This window comes from Nannospalax galili, unplaced genomic scaffold, assembly GCF_000622305.1.
Source record: "Nannospalax galili isolate Female #2095 unplaced genomic scaffold, S.galili_v1.0 scaffold606, whole genome shotgun sequence".
Classification (NCBI taxonomy): Eukaryota; Metazoa; Chordata; class Mammalia; order Rodentia; family Spalacidae; genus Nannospalax; species Nannospalax galili.
Window position 1 is genome coordinate 3,963,345 of NW_008355477.1, and position 16,241 is coordinate 3,979,585.

A 16,241-nucleotide genomic window follows, 5' to 3' on the forward strand; every position below is an offset into this window, starting at 1 on the left:
TTGCCTTCCCATTCTGAGTACTTAGTGTGTTTGTGGCTGAGAAGGCGAAACCAGCCCGCATGGCGCACACAGCACTTCCAGGGGAGTCGGGGCGGAGGGGGGGGCTGTCGGGACTGCAGATTAAAAAAAAATGTTCTAGCAGTTTGAAAGCTGTATTGCTTCTAGATGTGAGAAGACAGCCTTGAAAGTGAAAACAGAGAGAGGGCTTAGGGATTACTTAAGTGACTCTGTAAAGAATTCGAAAGCACAGCTTCTTCCTTCGCCCTAGGGTATGAAGATAAAATTCCTTATCAACCCAGGTAAAGGTTTATAGCTTTGCCGTTAAGAAAGGAGACGGAAAAGGTGGATTAGGAAGCCTAGAGGAGGGTGTAATTTACAACTCTATCAACTTGTGGTAAAAATCATATGTCAATATTTAAATACCAAGATCAATCCTCAGGAAGACAAGACTGGAAAAGTCTTGCAGTACCTAGGAAACGAAGAGATTACAGAACAGCCCCATTACTTTTGCCAGAGCTGCATAAATCTGGGTGGGAAAGGGAGCATCTGCTTTACCCCGAGAAAAGCTCTTCGCTTTTTTCTTCGAAGTGGGCTGGGTTTGCGCCACCGGGGAGTGCTCACTTTAAGGGAAAGTGAACATTCCCATTAGTGGTTGGGCCAAGGGGTTTAAAACTTTCTGTAAGTCTCCTGACGCGTTGGGAAGCGAAGCACAGCCCCACCAGAATGAGCAAGCGCAGAGAACATCAGCCTTCCCTTCCCCTAACTGGCTTTTATGGAAGCATGCTGGGCAAATTTCAGCGAGTGCAGAAAAACCACATGTAGGGCTGTGTGCTTGCAGTGAATTGCCTTTGCTTAGCTGAAGACTGTGGGGCAGAGGCTAGTTTTCTCTCAGTTTTGCAACCTTACAGTTTAGCTTCATTCTTTTAATGTCTAGGATAGGACAAAGGAGTTAGAAGGCTTACTAGGAAGGTTCTAAGCCGGAACAAAGAGGTCATTTGATCTTGTGTGGAGCCACCTGTCTTGTCCTCTGTGGTGTCTGAGCTCAATTTTTAGAATCCTTGTGCCCACACAGTTCCTCTTGAATGGTGGCACTTCCTCTGTCTGATGCCTAAGGCATGCTGTCCAGTTCTTGAAATAATTTTTCCCATGTATAGCAGTGGCATTCGTGTGAAGAATTTGGAAAACAGCCCAGTATTGAAGTTTTAAGTACACAAGTACGCATGCAGTAACTCCTTAGTTATTTAATGAATGGACAGTTTCTCATCCCACATCTCTGTATGTATATGACATTTTTCTTTTGCCATTTGAGTGCTTGAAAAGAGGGTAGGATGTGAGGAGAGGGAAGAGGGGGAGAAATCATTGTTCATCCAAGAAACCTTGAGTGGGTCGTTGGCATCATTGCACGAGTGAATCCCAGCTTTGTTCTCCTTTCTCTTGGTTGGGGGGCGCTGACTGCTTCATTCAGGCAGGGGAATCACACCCACCAGCGAATTTGTCATCTTATCCCAGCAGCCTCAGTTGGGTTTGCAGGGTTAACTATCAAACTGATCCATGTGTCATCAGCTCAGCAATGAAACTCAATCTTTTTGCTGGTAAGTGATCTGTCCCCAAGGCTTCAAAAATGCTGAGCAGTGGCGTGGCAGCCCAGAAGAGACCCTACCACTAACTGACTAGTGGGAAATTCTGACTAGCCAGAAACTGTCAACAGAATTAGAAGATTGCAAAGTTGGCTGTAAGGTGCGGAGGGCTTTGGGCTTTGGCAGCGGAATGGTGTAGGACAGAATTCTATTAGAGTAGGTCCATGTTGAATGAAGCCCCCCCCCAAAAAAACCCCCATAAACCTGACTTGTCTTTGTCAGGAAGTAATTTTAAACCATGTGCCAGCTTCTCTTTGCACTCTAATCATAAATGGAAAACTTTCCTGAACCTTGCTTGAGAAGGAATTTTCTATATCCTAGGCAAAAGGAAAGACATGGCCACCTGTTCTAAAAGCACAGCCAAAAATAACAGGTTTGCCTGTGGCTTTCCCACAACTGAAAATATCCTCCCCAAATAGCGAGTCATCCATTGTCCCTCCACAGGCTAAGCACAAATACTCCATTCTCAAGTTGGAAAAAAAACCTGTGGATTCTTCAGACAAAACAGCTTACCAGATATATTTTGTGTTTCTAGTGTTCTGATAATTTTAGAAAATACTCTGAGACCAAAATGAGTGCACTTTCAGCCTCTAGTCTCTTGGCTGCTAAATTCTTGCAAGGCTGATCCAAGGAAGCTGTGCCTCAGTTTGATTAGTCCATTTTGAATTCTTTAGATTGGAATTAACATGCCCAGGGACATCTGGCTTAATAATGAAAGTCTTGGTAGTAATCTTTCCTCAGAGGATTAGAAAGGCCTTTACAAACATGATCTATTTATTCTCAACCACATCCCAGGAGAGAATGAAGGGCAACTTGATCCTCATTGAACAAATGCTGGAGGGAAGGCAAAGAAAGGTTAAGTATAAAGAGACCAGCAAGTTAGAGGCAAGTCTGGGAATGAATACTCACACACCCAGAAACACTACCTGTGCAGACCTGGGTCCTCAAAAAGCGTTCTGGGGATGAAAACAGAACATCTCCTTCAATGTTCTTTTTCTTTTTCTTCTTCTGTAAACAACACGTAGTGTCCCAAGTATGTGCAATGGTTTCCCTCCTTTGAAAGTGAAGCCTTTAAAATGTTTGTCCCAACACTGAGATCAGGCAGCTTTCAAGACAGGGAGACTCTGTAACCAAATTTTAAATGTGCATTGAGCTGGGCATGGTGGTGCACGCCTTTAATCCCAGCATTCTGGAGGCAGAGGCAGGCGGATCTCTGTGAGTTCAAGGCCAGCCTGGTCTACATAGTGAGTTCCAGGACAGCTGGGGCTACAGGGAGACCCTGTCTCAAAAAGACCAAAAAAAAATGCATCTGAGAAATGTTTCCTTTCAAAAGATATATTAGGTTTTTGTACAAGGTTTGGAGATTTCAACGTCTTCAACATATGTTAAAATTTAATTTCTTCCCCGCTGTTTCTCTTTCAGGAAATGTTATCATTGTAGGACTTGCTGTCACCTTAAATTTCTTCGTTGTTTCAAAGTCATTTTTTAAGTTGGCTTTTTCTTGCTGTTTGTATGACTCATGTTCTGACTTTGCCTGGCTGTGGACCGCATAGGCTGCAAGCAAATCTGTTAATTGGTAGTTGTATATTTTCCGCAGACATTCCAGAAAGTTTTAAGGCTAACTGTGCATGTGGATGTCTCCTGGCTCTGATCCCTTGTGTGGTAAATAGACATCCAAGGTAGCTATGGAAACCTGACTGTGCGTTGGTGAAGTGTATGCGTGTTGGGGGTGGGGTGATCACAGACTAATTTATTTGATTAGGAAAAGATGGGGCCAAATCAAGATATTCTTTAACCTACATCATTTGAGGATCCCAATTTATCCAAATCATATGAAGTTTCTTTGATAGGAAAAAAAAAAAAAGTTAATGACTGACCACATTGACAGATGTAATTTAAATTCTTTTTAATGAAGTGGTTGCTATACTCTCAGAGCAACTTGTAAAATAAAACGCATGTTCAACATAGTCTGCCAATGTCGCCAATATCCCCGTTGTACTTAGTATGAGTGCTTTCAATTTCAGAAGTCAGGATTAAAAGAAACACCAGAATCTGGTTAGAGGTATGTATTTCGGTTATCTTCCTGCAGGGGTCAGTCTTGAAGCTTCTATGATGAAAGTGCATACCTTCAACTCCACTTCAGGGAGCCCCAGGCAGAGCCAGAAAATTACTCTGCTTATTTGGAACAATTCATGTGCAATTCTCCAACGTTGTGACAAAATCAGCTATGAAAACCAGTTCATTTGAGGAAGAGAATATAAAATACTCTGATTAAAGCAATGACAATAATGCCAGGTCAAAATGGAATCTAATCTCCATGTAGGTTTGGGGAAGTTTATGAGGAAGATTTGGGCTCATTATCAACTCCCTTCTTTTGACACTAAACTCACCTTAAAGGTTTTTTTCTTAGGTTATTTGCCTGTGATGGTGTAGAACTTTAACAGGAGGACAGACACAATATTAGGAAGTTGTCTGAATTAAAAATATTTTTCCCTTAAATGAGGGAATCATTGACACAAGATTCAGATGTTTAGGGGCTGAGGAGATAGCTCAGTGGTTAACAGCATTTACTCCCCTTACAAAGGACACTGGTTCTGTTCCTAGCAACCATGGCTGGTAACTCCGGCTCCAGAAATACCTCACACCTCTGGCCTCCATGGGCACCTGTACTTACATGCACATGCCCACACTCACACAAATAATTAAAAACAATGAAAATAACTTTAAAATTTTATTAAAAAGATTAAGATGTTTGGTGTCCTCTAGAAGGTGATGTTCAGGAGTTCAAATAATTGAGGCACGCAGACATTTGAATGCCTAGAAGGAAGTTTCCTAAGAAGAAAATAACCAAAACCCTAATCTTGAAAACCTACCTACTTTGTGCTTTAAAAGGCAGGTTCTGAGTTTAGAAGGCAAAAATGGGCAAGAGTCACTGACTTTGGTATAGAAGCAGCTATTCAAGGTTTCATATTCAGTCAACTGTTTATGAGGTGTAAAATGTAAAGGCTTTCCTTTTCTTATTATTCAGCGTTTACTGAACACTTAAAAAATTTATCTGTTTAATGGTTCATTCAGAAAAGCTACAAAGAAAATGACTATTATATTTTAGACAACTTTTGGGTTCTAAACATGATATGATATGATCCTTGCCGTACAAGAACTTTCAGTCTGGTGTACAGTGTTTTGTACCAGTACTATGACACAGGTTATTGCATGAACAAAATGGGTGCTTGCTTGCTTAGTATCTGTATTTGAGAGGATCAAAATTCATTTAAAAGCCATTGATATCTAAAATGTTACTGAACTAAAGGGCGTTGAGAACTCAGTTATAAATAACATTTAGTTCATTTTTACCTTCTTTTTCATTTGTAGAAATGTATTATTTCTTAATTAAAATTAATTTATAGTAATTATTAAGTGATGTTTTTCTCAGTGAAGAGAAATAAGTCATACACAGTAGTTCCGTTTCTCAAGAAAGAAGTGCTTTGTGCTCTATATTTTTATTTACTTTAAGTTAATTTTTAGTTTATTAATAGGTATTCTTTGTGCAATATTTCCTGTTTACAAAACTTTTAGTAACGAGTCTCACTGAAATTTCATGTGTATCATGTACTTCGATCTTTAACTGGTCCACAAAACATAAAATTTGCACGTTAATGGGATCCATGTGATGTTTCAATACATGTATGCATTGTGTAATCAAGTTAAATGTATCTAATTTTTCAAGTACTTAGCACTTCTTTGTGGCAAAACTATTTAAAATCCTTTCTTCTATCTTTTTGCTATGCACAGTTACTCTATCACTTTCTACAGTCACCCCATGGGGCAATAGCACAGCAGAACTTATTTCTCATATCCAACTACATTTTAATACCCATTAATCAACTTTTTGTGCTCTGAGACTAGAAAGTCTCACACTTTCTAGTGAGAAATTATGTCATAATGGGGATAATTAAAAAACACTACTTCGAGGTGTTTAGGGAAATGCTCAGTTAATAAAATGCTTGCTTTGCAATCATGAGCAATGGAGTTTGATCCCCAGAACCCACATAAAAATGCTGGTGTGTGTGTGTGTGTGTGTGTGTGTGTGTGTGTGTGTGTGTGTGTGTGCTTATAATCCCAGCTCTGGGACGGAGAAACAGGAGGATCTCTATGGCTCACTGGTTGGCCATTCTAACCCAGTTAGTGATCTCCAGACCAATGGAAGACCTTCTCTCAAAAGAGGTTGATGGCAGTCAGAATTCTGGTATTGGTGGGGAAGGAGCTCATGAGGCTCCAGTCTGACCTAAGGAGCTGTTGGTAGGTTGATGGCTTCTGAGGAAGGGAAAGTTATTTTTCTTTGGGGTTATGGCCACTAGTACATTGCTCATGCATTACTGGATTGCCCCACATCCATGTGCACGTGGATAGCACTAATTGGACACAGTGGGATATTAAAAAATAGAGGATGTGGAGTTGGAGGGGGATTTGTTGTATTGGGTCTGGGAGTAGTTTGAGGGAGAAATAGGATGTGGATATGGAAAAAAGGTAGGTGGTGCTCCCAAGGCTGACATTTGAGGTTGTCTTCTGGCTTCCACATGCATACACACACACACACACACGCACTCAAATCCTTCACATGCACAAACATACATATATACATTCACCACCCCCCACTCACTGTTTTAAAACATAGTCAATCCGATTAATTCAAGATTACGTTCTGAGTTTTGTGGACATGCTATCTTACTAAAAATGATGAGGTGACAGAAGGAGGAAGATGTACAATTCTTTTGGTACCAGACCAGTTTTAGCAAAATTTGATATAAAAGTTTACACTAGTCTTTTCCCTTCTCTCATCATGTCACTTTTAATATGTCATAAGTCCCTCCAGTGTATCTCCCCATCTGGCCTAGTCTAATATACCATGAATTCAAAATTGTCCATCTTATCCGCTTCTCCCCTCAACTCCCCTGCCCACACTCAACACTCCTGTGTTTTTTGGACAGTGGTCTTCACAACAATTTTGAAGAGAAGCCATACAGATAAATAAAAGCCATCTTAGCCTTTTAAAGCTTAGTATAAATCTTTAATTGGGGAAATTTAAATAGCGGAACCTGGAACTGCAAGAGACTGTTCTGTCAGGAGACAGTTATTGGGGGCCAGGTCAAGCCTTGTCAGATAGCATTTGCTGGCCTGGCTACCTATAATTCAAACCTCTTCACTTGTCCTTTCTCAGCATCTTTGCTGGACTTCTGGATTCAGCTTTGTGAATGACATCCAGAGAACCCCAAGAGAAGGACTGTGAAAGAATGATGGTGTGTGTGGAAGTAGAGCACTTGTAAGGACACTGTTTGTGTACTTTACAGTACATATTTAGATTGGAATAAATTGGAGGAAATAACTGTTGGTATTAGCTTATGTATATTAATATTTGGGATAGCCTACCTATTTCCAGTTAATCATTGCTATGCCTATTATGGGACTGAGTTTTTGACAGCAGTCATATCTTAAGTGTCTTTGAAGTCTCAGATCCAAGCACAGTGCCTGGAACAAAATAAGAATTATTAAGTACTTTATGGGATCATGCCAAGTGAATTTTGGAAGGAAGAAGGATGGAAAATCCTCTCTAAGATCAGAATGGCTATGGGAAAGAAAAGACATTGGGAGAGTCAAATAGCAGGAAGGAAAAATTGATGAGCATCCTTAAAGTTAAAATTCATTGTGATTGCTTAACCATTCAAAGCAAAGACTGAACCTGAAACATGCCAAGCAGCTTACTTTATACTCTGCATGATGGAGATATAGAAACAATCGGGATGTGGGACCTGCCTTAACAGAGCAAAGTCTGAAAGCCAAGACAGAAATTGCTAAATTTGTTCTCATTGAGCCAACCCTGATGTTGTACGTCATAGGTTCAGGCACAAGTGGTTTATTTTACCAGGTGTTTGGCATGTCCATGTTCATTCACCATCTGACGAAGTGTTTCTAAAGACCAAGCTCTTTCTTTTTTTACTGCATGAAAGATGATGCTCACATTCTGTAGAGTGATATTCAGGACTTGCTGGGCAAAGCATTTCCACTCCTCAGTGTGACAGGATGTCTGAGAGTTATGGTTAAATTTGTGGAATAGAAATTTCAGACCCATGCAATGATTTATGGAGACAATATTTTCAGTGTAGACTGTGTTACCTTGTTACCTCTTACATGTCAGTTTTTAGACCATTATTACTATTTAGAGCATTTCAAATGATGTTTCTCAAACACATTTGTGTAAGTGGTCTATGTCCTAATTTTAGATAACTATGAAAATGTCAGATGGTAAAAACTGGGAGAACTATGATTATTCGGATGAAGTTTTTTGACTTAATGAGTTGTGCTTTAGGGAACTAGTACATGAAAATGAAATGGAGCAAATCGAAGATGGCAAATGTGTGCGTTATTTTAGGGCAAGTATGATGCAGGAAAGTAAAAGCCCCCCAAAATAACTGTTTGATGAGTGATTCGGTTGATTCTTTTCAGTGGTCAGTCAGTGCTTAAAGTGAATTTCCAAGAAATTGTTACTACCCTTTTAGTGTGGTTCTGAGGAAAAGGAGGAAAAATCATAGTAATTAATTGAGAAGGGTGTGAATTTCTGAGTAGATCATAGAAAACTGTTAAACATGGTCATAGACTATGAAGTAATGAATATTTACTGTTTAATGCTTCCATCAGAAGGAGACACTTTCTGAATACTTCTCCCCTTGCTAACAGTTCAGCTGTCAGAAGTGAGTAGTTCACATGCATGCTACATTGTTTTGGTTTAACTGACATAGAGTGATAAGACATGAATTGTTTGTGACAGCCCCGAACATTGATAACAGAAGACAATAATGCCTGCAGACACAGCCTACATGGTAAAGATCTGGAAGCAAAAATGCTTATTATGTTAGGCCAACGTGCTTTGACCTAGTTTTGCTTTTCTGCTTGGAAATTATGTCATTATTAGTTACATCATCCCTGTGGATGAGCAATTTCACAGAGCTGTTTATTTCAGGGTCATGTTATTATTCGTTTTGTATATTTAGGTCTGACTTTCCAGGAGCCAAACTAATCCTTGTTGACTTGCGCTTTCTTTTGAAAATGTGACTTCTGTGTGATAAAGAGACAGGATTTCATGTATTAGCAAAACATTCTAAGATGAATCTTCAAAGGCATTCATTTCTCCTTGATCCATAGCCACTGCCCTCCTTGAAGTATCCTAGAAGACACCCACTTTTCTGCCAGTTACACTGTCTTCCTTTCTTTGTCCTGTGGGAACAGAATAGATTACTGTGCCCAGGACTGCCACAGTTGAATAACAAAAAATAAACCAAGGTAAAAAGGATATTTTCCAGCCCAGCATTCTTTAATTTGCTCTTTCCATGCTTTTCCTTTGCTTGTTCATCCAGTAGAAACTGGCTTGACATATTTTTCCTATTTAGCATTTTTACTGAATACTCTTCAAAATGAATTGTTTCCTCGGTTGATTTCAAACACATTTTATTTCTGCCATTTAATACTTTATATCATTAGAGGAGTCATTTAATTCTTTCATACATTTATGAATTCTAATCTTCAAAGAGTGAGAGTTCTTCTAGTGATCAACTTACATTAGATTTACAAGTATAATTTGCTACTAAAAGACCTTGAACAGTTTTTGGTCCACATGTTTTTTAATTCCTTATTAACAAATGCAATCAGGCAATAGCACACAAGAATATGAATTTTTGGTTCCACTGCAAAAAAAAAAATACCATTCGCTCTTGAAGGCTAAGAATCCCTTTGTTGTTAGCTCCCTTGAAAATCTTCCATATGAATGCAGAAAACATAAGAAGGGAGTGTCTCCTTCAAAGCACAATCAGACCATCTGAATTTTAGCCAGGTAAATGGCTGATTAACTTTGGATCATTTAAAGAAACAGTATGAAAGTAATTGGGATGGGCTTAAGTCCTAATTGTGTGAGCCCAGGGGCTTTTGAACATTCTTTGAAACAGTCAACTCTGTGCATGTTGTATTCCATGTCTGAACTGTATGCTAATTTGAATACTGCAACCCAAAGACAAACTTAAGAGAATTTTTTGAGCCCCTAATGAGAATGTAAATATTCTCATTCCTAGGCTGCCAAAAGTTGGGAGTTATAGTATATTTTGCTTCCTATTGTGATATCCATTTCATTTATTTTTTTTAATTACTATTTTTATTTCACGTTTATGACTGTATTGCCTGCATGTGTGTAAGTGCACCTGTGTCATGCAATGCCCGAGGAGGTCAGAGGAGGGTGTTGGATCTTCTGGCACTGGAGTTACAGATGGTTGTTAGCCACAGTGTCGGTGCCAGGAACTGAACCCGGGTCCTCTGCAAGAGTATCCAGTACTCTTGACCACTGAGCCATCTCTCCAGTCCTGTAACGTCCATTTGTAGCAAGTTCTTTTCTAATGGTTGAAGGCAGATACAAATGTATTTCCCTTGTTTACATGATGACTTTCAACGTGCTATTCGGCACACCCCCCGCCCCCCACTTTATGATATGTCTTGGAGGTCTTTCCGTAACAGGGCAAAGAGATTCTTCTTTTTATTTCAACAGCTGTGAGGATTGCATTTTATTATCCTGTTCTTCCATTGCAACATCATATCATAACTGATTTGATTTTCCCCAGTTGGCTACATGGGTTGTGTCCAGTCTACTGCAATTAAAATATTGTTCAAGGAGAAGCCTCATGTTCACCACTGTGTTCCTGACAGGTGTATCTGTCTAATAGATCACAAGGAGTGACGTTGCTGGGTTAAAGGGTGAATAGGCTTTTTAATTTGGGTAGGTCTGAAAACTGGTCTAGCCAAGAGTGGATGATGGAGCCTCACCCATGCAGTACGTTGTCCAGCTTGAGATCTGAATGCTTGTGAAAGGAATCTTTTAGTACCTTTGTACGTCTCTTCTAAGGGATGCTGAGCATTTTTGCATGCAGTACAGGCTGGCCTTTTGTGTTCCTTGTACAATATCTGTTGTCTCAGATTGTTCTTTTTTTTAATTTTTTAGACAGTTTCATATATCCCAGACTGGTCTGAAACTCACTATGAAGCTGAAGATGTCCTTGAACTCCTGATTATCCTGTCTCAGCCTCCCAAGTCCTAGGATTAGAGGTGTCTATCACCATACTTGGTTTAGAATTTGTTCTTAATGAGCATTTCTTAGCTTATCTTTATAATTTTTCACCAGAGTAATATATAATGTTGTTTCTCCTCAAATGAGTTCCATATAATGTAGCTAATTCAAAGATCTCCCTTGAACGGAATGTGAGATGGTTAGCCTCCTAGCCCTTTTCTTCTAGTCCACTTTTTCTTTTACTCTCCAGCCAATGCATGCTAAGAAGCTCAGCTTTATAAAGCATAAATAACCTCCAAGGTGTTGGAAGTTTGCTGCTGGAGGTCTGATACCAAAAGAATGCTTATGTTGCTTGCTAGTGCTCAGTTTGTAAAGACTCCACTTTTCCCCTCAGAAACCAAATATCAGGATGCATCATTTATATTAATAACTTAAATAGTTCTGTACATGTGGTGGTTCTAGATCACTCTTTTAAAAATATTTTTGTTTGTATGTGTGTGCTATGGACATTTCCTTAATTGCTCTTTACCTTGTATACTGAGGCAAGGTCTCTCACTTGAACCCAGAGCTCAGGAATTCAGCTAGTCTAGCCAGCCAGCTTGCTTTAGGATTCCCCAGTCTCCATATTCTGAGTGCTGGAATTGCAGGTGGACTGTCTTACCCACTCAGAATTTCTGAGTTGCACAGCAGGCACTCTACACACTGAACTATGTCCAAATGATGGATCAGTCTTCTTAAAGAGTAGAACTTTATGACCAAGACAAACTAGAGACAGCTGAATTTTCAACGTATATTTATTATTTTACTTACGTAACTATTGATACTAGGTGTTTAAAGTGGGGTCTTTCTGCATAGTTAAGGTTGGCCAAGAATTGACAATCCTTGTGCCCCAGCTTTGGAATGCTGGATTTCAGCCACTTGTCCCACACCTTCTTAATTATTTACGTTAATTATCCAGATGCTACACTGCAGTTATCTCCTCCGTAAGATGAGAATAATAAGCATAGTGCTTAAATCATGCAATTGTGACAATGATCGAATTAAGATTTGCCCAAAATATAAAATGATACCTGGTAGAGTATTTAGGAAAGTATGTGTCAAATAAATTATAGAATGGTAGTTTTCAAGAACTGTGAAGGATCTGAGACTTTATCACACATTGCCATTAATAACTTATCCTGCCATTATTTCTAGGCTGTTGTCAGAAGACATGAGATACTTGGGTTGGAGAAAAAGGACTCACAGCACAAGTAGCATGAACTTCATTGTTTTTCCTTGCCCACAAGTCCTGTGAGGTATAGGGAAGGGAAAAAATATTTCTTACCCTTCAAGGTGCTCAGCTGGGTCCCCTGTGGTAAAGGATCAGTTATGAAGAGAGAAACAGAAATTTGTGAACTTCTGTCCTTCATATGTACATGTGAAAGAAACTCAAAGAATTGGCTCCAACTTGAGGTTCACTATCATTTTCAGTCAAAACAAAAGGAAATGGTGGTGGGATAAACAAGTTATGGCAAAGTAATCAGGAAAAGCATGGTAGCCAGGGAAAGGCTGATTATGATATGCCTTTGAGACAGAGGCTTTTGTAGGAGAAAACAATTTTTAGTGAATCCTTTTGCTGGTATCTCATCAGCCTCACAAGATTTACTCACAGGGCTCAGATTTCATTTTTTTCAACATTAATAAGGCGCACTTGTCCTTTTACCCGCTACTGGCTTGTCTACCTCCTCCAAAAGCCACACACTCCTATTCCTTTTCTATGGCTCAAAATACTACTTAAGGTTCAGCTATCTGGCCTTTCTTCAAGTCTCATATTTGGTGTGGCTCCCATGTACATGTGCATATAACAGATTTGTTCCTTTTCTACTGTATGAACTGTTTTTAATTAGATAAGGGAAATTCAGAGAATATCCTCCACCCCACCCCAGACTTCATGAGGGAAAGGAGTTGGGTAGAGAGGGCAGAAGAATGTCTAGAGATGTTGGTTCTGATGCTGCTTCTTAGTTTTAAAGTACTAGGCATGTCAAAGTATCATATATTGGGCTTTCTGAGCACCATCAGATGCCTTAGATAACAACTTTATGTGCCACATTTTAGCTCTTTGATTTTGAGTGAATTCCTTAAACCTTTCAACTTTTCTTACTTGGAAAATCGAAACAGGCCATCATATTTATGAAATGAGTATACAACCCCCCCACACACATGTGCATACATACACACATAGTGAGATGATGTGTTAAGTTGTTGTAGTAATCCAAAAACATTTCTTCGGGCAAATGCATTTGTGTGTACATGCGTAAGCACTTATTATTCATCTATTTTATTCTTTGCAATAAATCCTTTCGTAATATTATATACCTTATATTTATACTCAAGTGAAGTTGCATTTATACTCATGCTTATATACTATGTCTTTAAAGAAAACACAAAAATAATGAGCAAACAGTTTATGCAAAAGTTTGAAATTTAAAAAAAGTACATTTTATAAGGTGTGGTACTAAGGATTGCTACTACTGTGCTCTAAGGACAGAATATTGGCCAAATTTATAACTGTGGAATTTATCGTGTTGATAGTGCTGTCTTCTGGTATCCAGTTGTCAAAGATGCCTAAGTTTTTCATCTTACTTTATGATAATCTTTTGCATTTTTGAAGCACTGCTTCATGACGTATCTCAACCTGCTCTTAAACTTGCTATGGAGCCCAGGCTGTCCTTGAATTTGCAATCATTGCCCTTATGTCTCTTGAATGTCGGGCATATAGGCATGGACTGGCACTCCTGGCTTCATCTTTTAAAATTTGAAGTAATCAGACACAATTAGCAAGTTTAAAAAATGTATATGAAAAGATAAACACAAGGGAAGGCCTTCTGCACCCTTTACACATTACTTTGTTCAACTTTCCTGATCTTGGGCAATGTATGAGTCTGTTTGGTATGATTATTTGTATTATATTTTGGTGCTAGGGATTGTACCCAGAACATTGCACGTTCCAAGCAGGTGCTCTATCACTAAGTTCTTTCCCCAGCGCTCCAAGAACATGAGGCAAATGTCATTATATAATATGGAGTCTTTGAAGGTGGACATTTATTTCACTCAGCATGATTCTATGATGTTTCTCCCAGTTGTTGCACATATCCATCATCTTTTCCCCTTTGTATGGCTATCATCCCATAGTATGGCTGTATCACAGTTGGACCACTCACCTTGTTGACGGTCTTTTGGGTTGCTTCCAGTTTGGGGATACAACAGTTAAAATTGCTAGGAACACTTATGCACATGATTCCATGTGACCACAAGTTAACATTTCTCTGGGTTAAATGCCCAGGAGTGCAGTTGTTGGGTTTTGTGGTAAGCACAAACTGAGTATTGTAACAAATTGCCAAACTCTATTCCATCGTGGCTGAACAAGTTTACATTCCCACTAGCAGTGTATCAGTGGCCAATTTTTCTGCATCTTCCCTAACATTTGGTTTTGTCCCTGCTTAGACTTTAGCCATTATGGTAGTACATTCTGATATCTTATTTGTATTGCATTGTAAAAATAAGAGTTTATAACCCAGTATAGTTGATACTCCCAGGTAAAATGCTGATATTCCAGTGGACCTATTTTGTTGCATGAATGAATTATCCAAGATACATATGATTGTGGATCTTTCATTGAACAGTGGCTGATACAATGGGAACAAAAGAAGAGTTGTGTTATATGATCTATCTATCTATCATCTTTCTATCTATCATCTATCATCTATCTTTAAGCATTATATTGGTCTTCTGTTTTACCCTCAGACAAAAAGTTGATATTTGATCAGACAAGAAGATACCACCCCTATGTATATTCATATTGCCATCAGGGAATAGGTATATTACACATCAGTGACAATGACCAAGACATTACATTCTCCCATTTTCCCAACACATTTCTCTACTTTTGCATTTGCACTACCTGAATATTCCCCGATCCATCTCCATTGCTGCCATATCTGTAGATGTATGTCTATTCACAAACACAGACTCTTTGGGCTCCAATCCCCAATATTTTCCAATATTTAATCTGGATTCTTTCATATTGGGTATGTTCAACTTCAAGACTGTTGACATTTGGATTCTAATAATTCTTTGTGATGGATTGCTGTGTTGTAGGATGTTTATCAACATTGCCAGCTTCAACCCATTAAACGCCAGGTGCACTACCACCTCCCAAAATTAATCAATAAGGTATGACTCAAGACCATGCCAAATGTCCATTGGTTGCAAGCCCAGTTAGCCTTTAATGACCCTCTATCTAGATAGAAAAGAAAGGATATCCAGGCTTTGTTTCCTTCTTGAAGTAACTTCAGATTCTCCTTGCCATCAAGGGCAGATTTCATTTTCCCTCTAGCCATTTCTGATAGCTGTCAATCTTTTTATAGACAGACTTAATTCACTTTATTTTTTTCTCATATAAAAACTCTATGTGTTAGCTGCATCTGAAGTCTGGATCCTCTGCAAAGAGGCTCTGGTTTGGGTTTTCACAAGATGGTTAGTGTATCCCTCAGACTTGCTGAAGTCAGGCAGCTGTACGTCTTGGAAATGGCATCAAACGTGGCCTTGGTCAAGTTGCCCAGGGTGGCAGTGCAGTCCCTGACTGATGTGTAGCCATCATCCATACCAGACATCATCAGCAGATTCCTCAGCACAGGAGCAGAGACTATGCATGGATGAGGAGCACCATCACTGAGCCTCAGTGCCCAGTCTCCTTGCATGGGACAGTGTGGAGATTGCCAATCTTCTTTCACCAGTAACCCCCCCATGGAAATCTTGGCAGAGATGTTGTCCCCTCAAATGGCAGTGGCTAACTCCTTGGAGCACTTAACACTCAGACAAACATGACTTTTGTCATCCTCAATGGTGACAAAAGTCTTGAACCTGGTCCCCTGGTCACTGGCCAGCCAGAATCTGCTTCTGCACTGGCATGCTCTGTAAAACCTAACCCTTAAGGGATACTCCTATGAGAAGCCAATCTCAGATTCTTTAATGGGCAGAGAGAACCAGTACATCTCCTCAGGGACTGGATCTTCATGTCCTTGATGAGGCAGCCAAGGTTGATGAATGGAATCCACTCCTTGTCTTCAGCTTTGCCTCCTTGAGCCCCACAGCCCAGACCACAACCCCAGAGACCACTACCAAATCCTCCCAAGCCAGGGTTCCCACATCCTCCTGGCTCTCCAGCTGCACCAGTACCATCTGCCATTTGGTGTTTTCTGAGGAAGAAGAGCTGTCAATCTTTTAAAATTTGTTTCTGCACGTTTTGACTGCATATTAATAGTTAATAAAAGAAGATATCAACCATTATTTCTTTTTCTTATTGACATATACTCATCACACAATGGGTTTCATAAGGACAGTTTCATACAAGTATATAATTTCATACATTTAGATAATGCCCCTCCTCCATTTCTCCCCTTCTTCCCTCTGATTAATCCCTTCATTTCCCTAGTTTGCTTCTACTTTCATGTCTTATATACTGA

General features: G+C 39.5%; 1 protein-coding gene and 1 pseudogene across 3 annotated transcripts in view; one reads left to right on the forward strand and one right to left on the reverse strand.

Moving 5' to 3' along the window:
* Mid1 (midline 1) overlaps positions 1-16,241 on the forward strand; it is a 368,155-nt gene that overhangs the window by 194,109 nt on the left and 157,805 nt on the right. The window lies entirely within an intron of this gene.
* LOC103749984 lies at positions 15,184-15,964 on the reverse strand (annotated as a pseudogene).